The sequence below is a fragment of the Schistocerca serialis genome, chromosome 1 (genome assembly GCF_023864345.2).
Source record: "Schistocerca serialis cubense isolate TAMUIC-IGC-003099 chromosome 1, iqSchSeri2.2, whole genome shotgun sequence".
NCBI classification, from domain to species: Eukaryota; Metazoa; Arthropoda; class Insecta; order Orthoptera; family Acrididae; genus Schistocerca; species Schistocerca serialis.
The window spans coordinates 1,015,161,141-1,015,177,581 of NC_064638.1; positions in this window are offsets into that span (position 1 = coordinate 1,015,161,141).

The window sequence follows — 16,441 nt, forward strand, 5'->3', positions numbered from 1 at the left end:
GTATTACCGATGTTTCAGAAACCGTGACTGTTAACTGAACGTAAATACACAAACCTGCAACCAGTCAGTTTTTTGATTAGTTATTTATGATTCCATGAACCGGGTTTATAACTTCTCAGTTTCGTCTTCAGACGGTTATCTAAAAGTTATGCTAGAAATAGGGACGTAACTTCCAGAAAACCATCTGGAGGTGAAACTGGAAATGTTCGAATACTGGTTCATGGAATAATAAATAAGCATTCAAAAAACTGACTGGTTGCCGTTTTATGTATTTTCAAAACTATTCAGTAACTTTTTTAATTGTTTAGTTTCATGATTTCCTGCCGTACTATATTATAAAGTATTTAGCATGTCTACGGAATTGCCGCACGTGGTAGCCGCGCAGTCTATGGCGCCCTGTCACGGTTCACGTGGCTCCCCTCATCGGAGGTTCGAGTCCGCCCTTGTATGTGTGTGTGTGTGTGTGTGTGTGTGTGTGTGTGTGTGTGTGTGTTTTGTTCTTAGCGTAATTTAGTTTAAGCTGGATAAAGTAGTGTGTAAGCTTAGGGACCGATGCCTCAACAGTTTGGTCCCCTAGAACTTACAGACACTGTTGATACGGGAATCCCTCTCGAAAATTTTAAATCTTCGAAGGAGCGACCGGTTGCTAAAAATCTGAGAGTGCAGTAGTTCACACACTTAACTATTCTTCCTATCTTCGCAATATTGTGGATATTTTTCTGAAATCTGATGGTATGTCTCCAGACTCACACGTTCTACGCGCCAACTTGAGCAGTCATTTGGTTGCCACTTCCGCCAAAGATTTTGGAAGTACCAGAGGAATATTATTTATCCGATCTGCCGTATTTTATCGAAAAGCTCTGTTTAGCTCTGACTCTAATACAGAATGACCTACGTCTTTCATACCGACTTCCATTTACTCTTCTATAACATCTTCATGTAGGTCCTCCGCCTCGTATACAACTTCAGTGTTCCACCTATGTATTCACTCCTCTGCTTTCAATAGTGGAATTCCTATTGCACACACATCTACATCTACATCCATATTCCGCAAGCCACCAGACGGTGTGTGGTGGAGGGTACTTTGAGTACCTCTATCGTTTCTTCCTTCTATTCCAGTCTCGCATTGTTCGTGGAAAGAAAGATTGTCGGTATGCCTCTGTGTGGGCTCTAATCTCTCTGCTTTTACCCTAATCGTCTCTTCGCGAGATATACGTAGGAGGGAGCAATATACTGCTTGACTCCTCGGTGAAGGTATGTTCCCGAAACTTCAACAAAAGCCCATACCTAGCTACTGAGCGTCTCTCTTGCGGAGTCTTTCACTGGAGTTTACCTATCATCTCCGTAACGCTTTAGCGATTACTAAATGATCCTGTAGCGAAGCGCGCTGCTATCCGTTGGATATTCTCTATCTCTTCTATCAACCCTATCTGGTACAAATACCACACCGGTGAACAGTATTCAAGCAGTGGACGAACAAGTGTACTGTAACCTACTTCCTTTGTTTTCGGATTGCATTTCCTTAGGATGCTTCCAATGAACCTCAGACTGGCATCTGCTTTACCGACGATTAATTTTATATGGTCATTCCATTTTAAATCACTCCTAATGCCTAATCGCAGATAATTGATGAAGTTAACTGCTTCCAGTTGCTGACCTGCTATATTGTAGCTAAATGATAAAGGATCTTTCTTTTATGTATTCGCAGCACATTACACTCGTCTACATTAGATTCAATTGCCATTCCCTGCACCATGCGTCAGTTAGTTGCAGATCCTCCTGCATTTCAGTACAATTTTCCATTGTTACAACCTCTCGGTACATTACAGCATCATCCGCAAACAGCCTCAGTGAATTTCCGATGTTATCCACAAGGTCATTTATATGTATTGTGAATAGCAACGGTCCTACAACATTCCCCTGCGGCACACCTGAAATCATTCTTACTACGAAGACTTATCTCCATTGAGAATGACATGCTGCGTTCTGTTATCTAGCAACTCTTCAATCCAATCTCACAATTAGTGTGATAGTCCATATGCTCTTACTTTGTTCATTAAACAACTGTGGGGAACTGTATCAAATGCCTTGCGGAAGTCAAGAAACATGGCATCTACCTGGGAACCCGTGTCTATGGCCCTCTGAGTTTCATGGACGAATAGAGCGAGCTGTGTTTCATACGATCGTCTTTTCCGAAACCCATGCTGATTCCGACAGTGTAGATTTCTAGTCTCTAGAAAAGTCATTATATTCGAACATAATACGTGTTCCAAAATTCTACTGCTGATCGACGTTAGAGATAAAGGTCTATAGTTCTGCACATCAATTCGACGTCCCTTCTTGAAAACGGGGATGACCTGTGCCCATTTCCAATCTTTTGAAGTGCTACGCTCTTCTATAGACCTATGGTACACCGCTGCAAGAAAGGGGGAGGGGGGGGGGGAGGGGGAGGCAAGTTCCTTCGCGTACCCTGTGTAAAACCGAACTGGTATCCCATCAGGTACAGCGGCCTTTCCTCTTTTGAGCGATTTTGATTTCCTATCCCTCAGTCATCTATTTAGATATCTACCATTTTGTCATCTGTGTGACAATCTAAAGAAGGAACTACTGTGGAGTCTTCCTGTGTGAAACAGCTTTGGAAAAAGGCATTTAGTCCTCCGTTTGAATACCAATTTGGTCACAGTGTGTCTAGACGTTTTGTTTCGATCCACCTACAGCTTTGACATAAGACCAAAATTTCTTAGGATTTTCTGCCAAGTCAGTAAATAGAACTTTACTTTAAAATTCAATGAACGCCTCTCTCATAGCCCTCCTCACACTACATTTCGCTCCGTGTAATTTTTGTTTGTCTGCAAGGCTTTGGCTGTGTTTATGTTTATTGTGAAGTTCCCTTTTCTTCCGTAGCAGTTTTCTAACTCGGTTGTTGTTCCACGGTGGCTCTTATCCATCTCCTACGATCTTGATTGGCACATACTCATCTAATGTATATTGTACGATGATTTTGAACTTTGTCCACTGATCCTCAACACTATTTGTACTTGAGACAAACTTTTGTGTTGAGCGGTCAAGCACTCTGAGATCTCCATTTTGTCACTTCTGTTAAACAGAAAAATCTTCCTACCTTTTTTAATATTTCTATTTACGGTTGAAATCATCGATGCAGTAACCGCTTTATGATCGCTGATTCCCTGTTCTGCGTTAACTGTTTCAAATACTTCGGGTCTGTTTGTCACCAGAAGGTCTAATATGTTATCGCCACGAGTCGGTTCTCTGTTTAACTGCTCAAGGTAGTTTTCAGATAATGCACCTAAAAAAATTTCACTGGATTCTTTGTCCCTGCCACCCCTTATAAACGTTTGTGTCTCCCAGTCTATATCTGGTAAATTAAAATCTCCACCCAGAACTATAACATGGTCGGGAAATCTATTCGAAATATATTCCAAATGTTCCTTCAGGTGCTCTGCCATAGCAGTTGCTGAGCCATGGGGCCTATAGAGACATCCAATTACCATGTTTGAGCCTGCTTTAACCATGACCTTCACCGAAATTATTTCACATTTCGGATCTCCGTCAATTTCCTTGAACACTATTGCACTGTTTGTCGCTATAAACACGCCTCCCCCTTCACTGTCCTTAGAATTTCATTACTGTTTACATCTGGTTTCAGCCAACTTTTCGATCCTAGTACTATGTGGGCATTTTGACCGTTTATTAATGAGAACAATTCTGGGACCTTTCTATAGACGCTCCTGCAGTTTACTATTACCACATTAATACTGTTATCACCTGTTGCGGTTTGTCTACTACTACCTTGTCGCGCCTCAGGAGGCGTCTTGTCGGGCCTAGGGAGGGAATTCTCTAATCTAAAAAACCCATATGTGCACGCCACACGTTCTCCGCTACCCTTGTAGCCGCTTCCTGCTTGTAGTGCACGCCTGACCTATTCAGGGGGACCCTACATTTCTCCACCCGATAGCGGAGGTCAAGAAATTTGCATCTCAGATCTCCGCAGAATCGTCTGAGCTTGTGGCTTATGCTTTCCACTCGGCTCCAAACCAGAGGACCGCGATTGGTTCTGGGAACGATATTACAAATAGTTAGCTCAGATTCTACCCCGCGAGCGAGGCTTTCCGCCTTCACCAACTCCGCCAACCGCCTGTATGAACTGAGGATGACCTCTGAACCCAGACGGCAGGAGTTATTGGTGCCGACATGAGCAACAATTTGCAGTCGGGTGCACCCAGTGCTCTCTATCGCCGCCGGTAGGGCCTCCTCCACATCTCGGGTGAGACCCCCCGGCAAACAGACAGAGTGAACACTGGCCTTCTTCCCCGACCTTTCGGCTATTTCCCTAAGGGGCACCATCACCCGCCTAACATTGGAGCTCCCAATCACTAATAAACCCCTCCCCCCGTGTGCCTGCTCGGACCTTGCTGAAGGAGCGGCCACATGTCCACTCACAGGTAGAGCGGGCGATGCCACACGGCCAGCCTCCACACTGACCCTCCGCCTCGTGCAACGCGAACGCCGCTGAACCCACCACTCTCTTTGGGGAGAGGGTGGCCCAACCGCGCCCGGTACCCACGAAGATGTCTCGACAGCAGGGACCAAGGGTGAAGCATGTAACACCTGGGGTGTACCATGCGTCGCACCAGACTCCCCACTGCCGCTACACTCCAAGGCAGCAGCCTGAAGACGGCTGACCGCGGCCATCAGCACTTTCAGCTGTTCGCAAACAGTGGCCAGCTCCTCCTATGTGTGGACACAGCAGTCACACATGCTATCCATCCTAAGAAATCAACAATTTACTGTAGACAGTTAATCAATTTTTAACTAGAGTGCTAATTCACTAAAGGCGGCTGATAGCTGACTAAACTGTGGTTACTAGACACTTCTTTTTGGAAACAATGAAAATAAGCACTACCTGTCTCTGGACTCTATTCCAAACAAACACGAAATCTATGGAACACTATTACTAGTACTCGAAAATTAAAGCTTCCTAAAAGCAAAAAACACACGGAAGAAGAAGTGACAAGTAAAAAAAGACACACAGTTAATACTTAAATTTACGTAGCTTGCTGCACAGCAGACGTGAAGCAGACGGCAGTTACGACGACACTGGCACTACTGGCACTACAGCTGGCTAAAGGCACTCTCTCTGACTGTATTCAAAACAAACACGAAATCTATGGAATACTATTACTAGTAATGTTGAGAAGTACTTCCTATTTGTCTCACTCCTAAACACCTCCTTTTTTTCGTCGATCAACTGAACTATTTCTTCCGTAACACAAGGCTTACCTTCATCTGTACAACTTCCATGACTGCCCTTTTGAGAGATGTACATTCCTCTTCGTCAGAACTGTCAATTTTGGTATTCATTATCACGGAATCTAGAGCAATACAGAATTTCAAAGGTTTCTCATTACTCCTCAGTAGTTCAGTATCACACTTCCTGCCACACTGAAACTACCAGACGAATCTCTTAAACTTCAGTCTTCATTATTACTAAATTTTTATCGGATGCTGTATCTGCTCCCAGGATACAATCGTATACCTGATTTCGGAACGTCTGTCTGAATATGGTGCAATCCAGCTGGAACTTTCCTGTTTTTTTATTTGTTTTTTATTTTACACGGATAGTTCCGTAGGACCAAATTGAGGAGCAAATCTCCAAAGTCATGGAACATGTCAGAACATGAAATTGCAACCTAAAAGTAATAATATGTAAAATAAAATGTTCATGAGCAAAAGAAAATACGAGTTATAAGTTTATGTAAGCGCAGTCAACAATATAACGTAAGAATTAGTTCAAGGAATTTCTCGACAGAATAGAAGGAATGACCATTGAGGAAACCCCTTAAGCTTCGATTTGAAAACTCGTGGATTACGGCTGAGATTTTTGTATTCTTGTGGTAGCTCACTGAAAATGGACACAGCAGTGTTCTGCAGACCTTTCTGTACGAGAGTCAAGGAAGTGTGGCCCAGATGCAGACTGAATTGCTGCCTATTACCAACTGTGTGTAAGCTTGGTATTAAGCTGATATTGTTAACAACAAACGGCAGTAAAGAATATATACATTGCGAGGTCAATGTCAGAATAACCAGACCAGTGAACGGGGGTCGACTAGAGGTTCGCGAATTTACAACTGTTATTGTCCGAACATCCAGTTCCTAAGCCAAAAATATCCTTTGAGAATGGGAAGAGTTACCCCAAAATATAATACCATACGTCGTAAGTGAATGAAAATAAGCAAAGAAGACAACTTTTCATGTTGAACTATCACTTACTTCAGATACCGTTCGAATAGTAAAACTGTCAGCAGGATTAAGTTTTTGAACAAGAACCTCCGGGTCTTTTCCATATATGTCTCCTCCTCCTGGAATTTTTTGTATTTACTGTTACATGAAATACCTGAAATATATTGCAGAATTTAATAAGTCTTCCTCCTTTCCCATTCCTACGACCATACCCATATTTTCTCGCATTATCCCCGTTTTATATTCCTTCCTCTGTTATCGCATTCCAATCCCCCCACCATTACTAGCTTCTCTTCTTTCACTGACTGCAACTATATCTAGATTGAGCCTTTGCATATCCGACTTGTAATGTGTTACTCTTTCGTTGGTTCTTCAATATTTTTCTCGAGGTTAACTCCTCCTTGGCAGATCCTTCCCAGAAATTCGAATGAGGGACTAATCTGGAATCTTTTGCTAATGGAGAGATCATCATGACATTTTTTCAGTTACCGGCCACATGCGCTGTGAATACACGTAGCATCCTCATTCCTTTGCTCATAGATCTTTCGTCTTTTAAAGGCAGTTCGCCGGTTGAGGTAGCCGCACGGTCTAGGGCGCCTTGTCACGGTCCGTGTAGCTCCCCCCGTCGGAGGATCGAGTCCTCCCTCGGACATGAGTGTGAGTGTTGCCCATAGCGTAAGTTAGTGTAAGTTAGATTAAGTAGTGTGTAGGCTTAGGGACCGATGACCTGAGTAGTTTGGTCCCATAATACCTTGTCACAAATTTCCAATTTCCAAAGGCAGTTCCCCACCTCCAAGGGCTAGATGTGGCCCTCCTGAAACAGTCCGCTTCCTCGCCTTCTCACCTGTGGCTGTATTCAAGTTAACGGTTAGGACAACACTCTGACTATTTTGACATCTAGGGGCCACCGTTGTGACGTTGTCGCGACAAGTACAGTGTGTTACAAAAAGAATATACGAATTTATAAGTCTTTGTAGAATTTATTACATTCAATTTACAGTTATAAATAATACAACAAATGAAAGAGCAATCGAACAGTTCAAACACTTTTATTTGTATATCTGTGTGCAAAGGGAAGAGCATGGAAAAACCAAGAGAGACTACAGAATGTGTTGGAGAAGGGAGAATCTTCTACGTGTAGGCCCAAGAAATCAATGCGGAAGGTTAGTCCTGAATTAACAATGGCACTGACGTCTGTGTGCTGATTTTTAAGGGGACACTTACAACTACTTCCTTGTCGTTTGCAATTGTTACAAGCTGTATAGGGTACACACTATGGTTTACGTGCCAACTTTTCAAATAAATGTTGCTGCATGATGAATATTTTCTTGGTCATCTCGTCTTCAGTGATGAATCTACAAGTCCACTGAATTGAATGCTTTTCGTGCCGTAAAGTTTATGAGCCTTTTATCCGGCGAAGCAGCTGGAAGTGGTATTTCATATTTTGATGAACTAGAACAATGGATCTTCCCTCAAGCTGATAGAACTTTATTTGGCAGCAAGGTGGTGCCCCACAGCACTGGCATAACTCAATATGCGACGTTGTACCCTACTGCTTGAGTGGCCTCATGGCTTCCACGTTCACACAGCCTGACACCATGTGATTTTTACCTATGAGGAAAACGGATCATTTGTATGAGCGTCCGCTACCACCGATGTATCTGACTGTAAAGTTTGGGAAGAACACGCCTGTCGACATGATGTGTAACGGACGGTGCTCACGTTGAATCTCTGTAAGAAAAATTGCTTGAGTTGCTCTTCCAATTTACGTGTTTTTTATAATGGTAAGGTGAATGTAATAAATGATAAAAAGACCTAGAACCCGTGTATTAATCTGGAACATCCTGTATTGCGTGCAGGTATCACAATATCACTCCATGCTCCGCAGCAATAGACAGGGGGTGTAAGGTTCCTAACTCCTACAAAAAACACACAAAAGTTCTACAGTTGAGGTTTGATATACTGGGTGTTAAGAAAGTATCGACTATTTTGAGATGTGGCAGTAAGGATCAGAATAAGAAAAAAGGTCTAACAAACATGCGCTCTAAAATGCATGCCTTAAGAGCTATGAACACGTGTAGGTCTTCGCTGCTGTAATTCACATCTCTCCCACTGAACAAGTGCTCTCAGCTCGTATGGTACGCCTTTTAGAGCCAATGTCTTTGAACTTTCTTTCTTGTTCTCATGGTTAGTACCACTTCTCATAATATTAGATATACACTACTGGCCATTAAAATTGCTACACCAAGAATAAATGCAGATGATAAACGGGTATTCATTGGACAAATATGTTATACTAGAACGGGAATGTGATTACATTTTCACACAATTTGGGTGCATAGATTCTGAGAAATCAGTACCCAGAACAACCACCTCTGGCCGTAATAACGGCCTTGATCCGCCTAGGCATAGAGTAAAACAGAGCTTCGATGGCGCGTGCAGGTAAAGCTGCCCATGCAGCTTCAACACGATACCACAGTTCATCAAGAGTAGTGACTGGCTTATTGTGACGAGCCAGTTGCTCGGCCACCATTGACCAGACGTTTTTAATTAGTGAGAGGTCTGGAGAATTTGCTGGCCAGGGCAGTAGCCGAACATTTTCTGTATCCAGAAAGGCCCGTACAGGACGTGCAACATGCGGTCGTACATTATCCTGCTGAAATGTAGGGTTTCACTGGGATCGAATGAAGGGTAGAGCCACTTGAAGTAACACATCTGAAATGTAACGTTCACTGTTCAAAGTGCCGTCAATGCGAGCAAGAGGTGACCACGACGTGTAACCAATGGTACTCCATACCATCACGCCGGGTGAAACGCCAGTATGGCGATGACGAATACACGCTTCCAACGTGCGTTCACCCCGATGTCACCAAACACGGATGCGACCATCATGATGCTGTAAACAGAACAGGGATTCATCCGAAAAAATGACGTTTTGCCATTCGTGCACCCAGGTTCGTCGTTGATCACACCATCGCAGGCGCTCCTGTCTGTGATGGAGCGTCAAGGGTAACCGCAACCATGGTCTCCGAGCTGATTGTCCATGCTGCTGCAAACGTCGTCGAACTGTTCGTGCAGATGGTTGTTGTCTTGCAAACGTCCCCATCTGTTGACTCAGGGATCGAGACGTGGCTGCACGATCCGTTACAGCCATGCGGATAAGATGCCTGTCATCTCGACTGCTAATGATACGAGGCCCTTGGGATGCAGCACTGCGTTCCGTATTGCTCTCCTGAACCCACCGATTTCATATTCTGCTAACAGTCATTGGATCTCGACCAACGTGAGCAGCAATGTCGCGATACGATAAACTACAATCGCAATGGAGTACAATCCGACCTTTATCAAAGTGGGAAACGTGATGGTAAGCATTTCTCCTCCTTACGTGAGGCATCACAACAACGTTTCACCAGGCAACGCCGGTCAACTGCTGTTTGTCCATGAGAAATCTGTTGGAAATATTCCTCATGTCAGCACGTTGTAGGTGTCGCCACCAGCGATGTTAATGGCCAGTAGTGCGTTTAAATCCCATGCATATTGTCTCTAAGCATCTCTCTAATTGTAACTCTTTTTCCTCAAAGAGAAGAAATTTTCGAGTTCTGAAAGGATTTCTACCTGATAAATGGCAGACCGAATACTTTGCGCAACAGAAATTACATCTATGTAACAGCCTGCACTGGCAGGTTCCCATCGATTTGATGCTGTCGGGAGCAGTCGCATCGTCTGTTGTCAAATTCCATCTACTTTGAATCTCACTGCATGTCGTTAGAGAATGCCACAAATCTAAATGGGATTTTAACGTAATGTGGACGAATTCTAGCCGTCTTTTGAGGTACAGTTGCCATCATTTCCGTAATTTTCTGGGAACGTAATATATTACGAGTCCGCTGAAGAATCCCTCTCGAATGGTTAAAAGCCTAAAGAGCAGGAGACAGGGTGGAAGAGAGGGGTAGGGAGCGACGAGCGCGCCGGTGCTGTGCTGTGCTGTGCTGTGGATAGCCGCGAGGCGAGCCCCGGCCACGGCCAGCGGGGCGGCACGCCTGCGGCTGGTGGGGCCCAGGGGAGCCGGCGTATCGGGAGCGCAGCCACCGCCGCCGCCGCCACCAGAATCAATCTAATGTCCGCACGTGCCCCAAATGTACACGACGCCATTTCCAGCCACTCCCTTCCCGCGCATATCTGCGCCCTCTCTCTCCCCCACATCGCTTTGGCTTCTTCCCCTATGGATACCAGTTTTCCATACCTTCGATGTTAATGCCATCCTGTTTCCTCATTCCAGTCCGTGCCCCATCGTATGCTCGAGACGATAACCGAGGGGTCATGTTCATGCAGTACGAGATGGAGGAAGTAAGTCTTCCTACGATCGCTGTAAAACGACTGCTACGAAAAAGTACTTTGAAATAAGATATGTGGCAGAACAATTGACGCGAATGGAAATGAAACGATTTCCGAAAGATAAACTCTCCAATTTAATAGAGTTTGCTTTGTATAGGTCGTCTGACCCGTTTCGCGGCTACACTTTTTACAGATCTACCAACTGTCCTAGCTATAATTCTGAATTATCCTTCAAAAATATAACCTTGAGTTGTTCAAAAAAATGGTTCAATGGCTCTGAGCGTTATGGGACTTAACTTCTGAGTTCATCGGTCCCCTAGAAATTAGAACTACTTAAACCTAACTATCCTCAGGACATCACAGACATCCATGCCAGAGGCAGGATTCGAACCTGCGAACGTAGCGGTCGAGTGGTTCCAGAATGTAGCGCCTAAAATCGATCGGCCACCCCGGCCGGCTGAGTTGCTCAAATACAGTTCACTGCATCTTATTCATCGAGTAAGATCGTTGTCTCATCAGGGGTTGTTTGTTTCTTTGAAGATCCAACAACGAATATATCACCTGTGCACTCGATGTGTATAGCTAATAGGAAAGGTGGTTGGGAAATCACGTTATGGCTACTGGCTACTGAGGGAAGAGCACATTTCAAAACTGCTATAGGAGGACCGCAGTGATTTGGCCTTTCCCTTTTGCTCTGACATTGCCCCCCCCCACCCCTTTCAACATGTATCTAGCTCTCCCCCTCTCCTACCCCTTCCACTGCAATTATTCCACCTAACCCTCCTTTCGCCTTCTCAGTCACCATTCCCTCTCGTCCCCTCATTCCTCTCCGTTCCCCTATTCCTACGCCATGCCGCTTCCCATTCACTCCTCCTTTTCCTGGGTTGTGCCCATGTTTCGGAAATAGACAAATCAGAGAATGGGCCGGATGTAATATCATTCTTGTCCAGTGGTGATGGTAACTGCATAACATCTGTATGGCGCCAGATATACCAACGCCATTATCAACGTTTGTGCGTTTTCAATACACCAGCGGACCAAAACGGTGGGACTTTTAGTTTGCTAATAGTATCTCCCAAATTTGAAAGTGAGTCTTAGGTATTTGCAAGAAAAGTGTAAAATGGTTTGTTTACTTATTATATACTACATACGAACGCGTGCTGAAAAGTAATGCCACCGAATTCTTTACGTGAAAACTCTTAACACTTTTTAAATAAAACTAACTTTATTATCAATCTACATCTTTATACTTCATATCTACATGAACACTACTGGCCATTAATATTGCTACAACACGACGATGACGCGCTATAGACGCGAAATTTAACCGACAGGAAGAATATGCTGTCATATGCAAATGATCAGCTTTTCAGAGCATTCACACAGGGTTGGCGCCGGTGGCGACACCTACAACGTGCTGACATGAGGAAAGTTTCCAACCGATTTCTCATGCACAAACAGCAGTTGACCGGCGTTGCCTGGTGAAACGTTGTTGTGATGCCTCACGTAAGGAGGAGAAATGCGTACCATCACGTTTCCGACTTTGATAAAGGTCGGATCGTAGCCTATCGCGATCGCTGTTTATCGTATCGCTACATTGCTGTTCGCGTTGGTCGAGATCCAATGACTGTTAGCAGAATGTGGACTCGGTGGGTTCAGGAGGGTAATACGGAACGCAGTGCTGCATCCCAACGGCCTCGTATCAGTAGCAGTCAAGATGACAGGCATCTTATCCGCATGGCTGCAACGGATCGTGCAGCCACGTCTCGATCCCTGAGTCAACAGATGGGGACGTTTGCAAGACAACAACCATCTGCACGAACAGTTCGATGACGTTTGCAGCAGCATGGACAGTCAGCACGGAGACCATGGCTGCGGTTACCCTAGACGGTGCATCACAGACAGTATCGCCTGCGAAGGTGTACTCAACGACGAACCTGGGTGCACGAATGGAAAAAGTTCTTTTTTCGGATGAATCCAGGTTCTGTTTACAGCTTCATGATGGTCGCATCCTTGTTTGGCGACATCGCGGTGAACGCACATTGGAAGCGGGTACTCGTCATCGCCATATAAGCGTATCACCCGGCGTGATGGTATGGGGTGCCATTGGTTACTCGTTTCGGTCACCTCTTGTTCGCATTGACGACACTTTGAACAGTGGACGTTACATTTCAGATCTGTTACGTCCCGTGGCTCTACCCTTCATTAGATCCCAGCGAAACCCTACATTTCAGCAGGATATTGCACGACCGCATATTGCAGGTCCTGTATGGGCCTTTCTGGATACAGACAATGTTCGACTGCTGCCTTAGCCAGCACATTCTCCAGATCTCTCACCAACTGAAAACGTCTGTTCCATGGTGGCCGAGCAACTGGCTCGTCACAATAAGCCAGTCACTACTCTTGATGAACTGTGGTATCGTGTTGAAGCTGTATGTGCAGTCGTACCTGTACGCACAATCCAAGCTCGGTTTGACTCAATGCCCTGGCGTATCAAGGCCGCTATTACAGCCTGCGGTTGTTGTTCTGGATACTGATTCCTCAGTAACTATGCACCCAAACTGCGTGAAAATGTAATCACATGTCAGTTCTAGTACAATGTATTTGTCCAATGAATACCCGTTTATCGTCTGCATTTCTTCTTCGTGTAGCAAATTTAATGACCAGTAGTGTGTATTTCTTAACATAGCTACCCTTGCGATCAACACGTTTATTCCAACGAGAGACCAGTTTATTGATCCGTCACTGTAGAATGTTTGATATTTTTGGCAGAGCGACAGCCTCACCTCTGTTTGCACTGCTGCGTCACTATCAAAGTGTAAGTGTTTCTAAAGTTCTGGAAGCAGATGAAAATAGAATGAGGCCGAAGGGAAGCGATATGGAGGAAGATCCTCGACAGCGAACACAATGCGTCCGATTATTGTGGGTGACGCAGAACCCGTGTGGCACTGCCATGCTGAAGGGGATGGAGATCCATGTGTGGACGAAATCTTCAAATTCTAAACTCTATTACAGCACGCTGTTGGTCGCGTGTCGTCATGTATCTGAACTCATCCCCCTGTTACACGCTTCAAAGATGTACATGAAAACCAAAGATGTCGTGTGACAATAACATTTGTTTTATTTAAAAAGCTTTGAGTTTTCACATATAAATTCAGAGGCATTACTTTTCAGTACGCCATCGTATTTGTGGTATTAAGCAACTCTATTCCAAGTAAATTCCCTCGAACTTTGATTATAAAGTTTTCTGCGATGTTGGTGTTGCATTAGTTACTGCAATTAATGTTCAAGTAAGGATGGATACCAAAACTGGCCTTTAACCACCTAACTTTTATGGAAATTTTCAGTAATCGTTCACTTCACCAAACACCATTTTAGAGGAGTCGACTTCAGGCCTACATGAGGATATGTTTGGCTGGTCGGTATGAAACGAAATTCCATTATCTGACTTTTTTTAGAAATTATACACTCATGATTCACTTCAATGACCATAATTTTTGGGGACAAGATGGTGATCCATAATGTTGTAGATTAGAAAAACTTTCCTTCTCGTTATTTTTGGCAAACCTGAGTAGTTATTCCCCTTTTCTTGGTTTAGATTACGGGGAGCCAAAAGGTGAATCAGGTTACAGGTAGTTTTAAGAGAATGTTATTGGCTCCTTTTTCCAGACTTTTTGTTTTAGATATAGCTGTTGCGTGCATTGTGTCTGAACGTATGCGTGTTAACCTCATTTGCGTCGCAAACAGATGGTAGCTTCACTTCCTGTTTCAACATTTTTCGAGTAAAAAGATTTGAAGTTATAACGATTGACAGCGGAAAATCTATGTTTTTCTACGTTTGAAGATGAGTCTTAGGCATTTTTGAGTAAAATATAGAATGGTATGCTTACTTGCTATATCCTACAATTCCGCGCTGTTAAGTCACTATATTCTGAGTGTAGTTCGCCTCAATTTTGATGACAATGTTGTCTGTGATGTGGCGACAGTATCTGGAATTGCAAATAATGTTCAAGGAATGATGGACACAGAAAACGAATTAACACCAACTAATATGTGTAGAAAATTTACTGTAATGGTTCCCCTTATCAAATATCATTTTAGAAGGGAAGATAATCTATAAAGTAGACTTGAAAAACATAAATGCAGTTATAGTCTAACTCATACAGCTTTAGGTTAATGTCGATTTTAAATCTAGCTGAGGCTATATTTCTCTGGGGCAGATAATATTTCTTCAGATCTCGATGATCGCAATAAAAGACTGATGCCGCAAATATTTACAATATTACTGTCTTTCAAGCATCTCCTTCACGGACATAAGACACATGCAAGAAAGCATTCATTTAACTTCACAGCATTAGAAATAATTTCACTTGATAGAAAAAACTGTAATCAACATAGTTTGATACCAAATTATTTTTATGTAAATTTAAGTAGTGATTCAGACAAACCTAAAATAGGAGGACTGAGATCTTAATTATATAATTAACTTAGGTAATAGAATGAAAACAAAGTGAACTAAAAACATTACACAATTTTAGTATGCAGATAGATTCTTACATGAGCAGTCCTACAGTCTCATGACTAATGACAGAAAAATCAGAGCACATAGGTAATACAATTGCTGGAGATATATCTCTCTTTCTTTTTCAATTATTCACACACACACACACACACACACACACACACACACACACACACACACACACAAGACTAACAAGTCACATTTTGCCTGGGAATCTAACTGACATTCGAGTGGAAACATAATCGTTGTAGACAGATTTAAAATATAACATTAACAAGAAAATATTAAGAAAATCAGACATTATGGTATCATAATAGAAACCAAACACATTGTAGCAGAAGAAGAAAAAAATGAAACAATGTTGTCAATACAGAACTAATCAGGGAACTCATACCAAACAAGTAAATGACTACGTCAAAATCACATGCACGTGTGCAGACAAACAGGAAGATAACAAAGATGTACTAACAAATAGATCATAAGGAAAAATCTATAGGAAATGCGACACAGCCAAAATTAACAAGTAAGTTGACTGTAGCGCTCATGGATATACTGGAAATTTGAACAAAACAAATACCTATTATAAAAGTGATGTTGTAGAACTTAGGTCTGATCCTACAATAGAGTCAAAATTTAACTGAAAAACATTTACCAAAAACAGAAACGATTGCCTTCCTTTGTTGAGCCACCAGTTTTCTGGCTGGTTTGATGTGGATCATCATGACTTCTTCTCCTTTGCAAATCTCTTCATCTCAGAGTAGCACTTGCAATCTGTGCCCTCAATTACTTGCTGGGTGTAGTCCAGTTTCTGCCTTACTCTAAGTTTTTACGTTTTGCAGCTCGTTTTAGTATCATGGAAGTAATTTCTCTGTGACTTAACAGACGTCATATCACCGAGTCCCATTCCCTTGTTAGTGTTTTCCATTACCACCTCATTTCTTAACTTATTAGTGTATCTAATTGTCCACGTTCTTCTGTACCTCCGCACCTCAAATTATTCGATTCTCTTCTGTTCTGGTTTTCCCACAGCCCATTTTTCACTACCATTCAATGCCATGCTACAAACGTACTTTCTCAGGAATTTCTTCCTCATATTAAGGGCTATGTTTGATATTGGTACACTTCTCTTGGTCAGAATTCTACCAGTGCTAGTCTGTTTTTTATGTCCTCCTTGTTCTGTGCATCATGGGTTATCTGGCTCCCTATGAAGCAATTACTTTTTACTTCATTTATTTTGTGATCACCAATCCTGATGCTAATTTTTTAACTGTTGTCATTTGTAACACTTCTCATAACTTTCGTCCTTCTTCGATTTACTCTCAC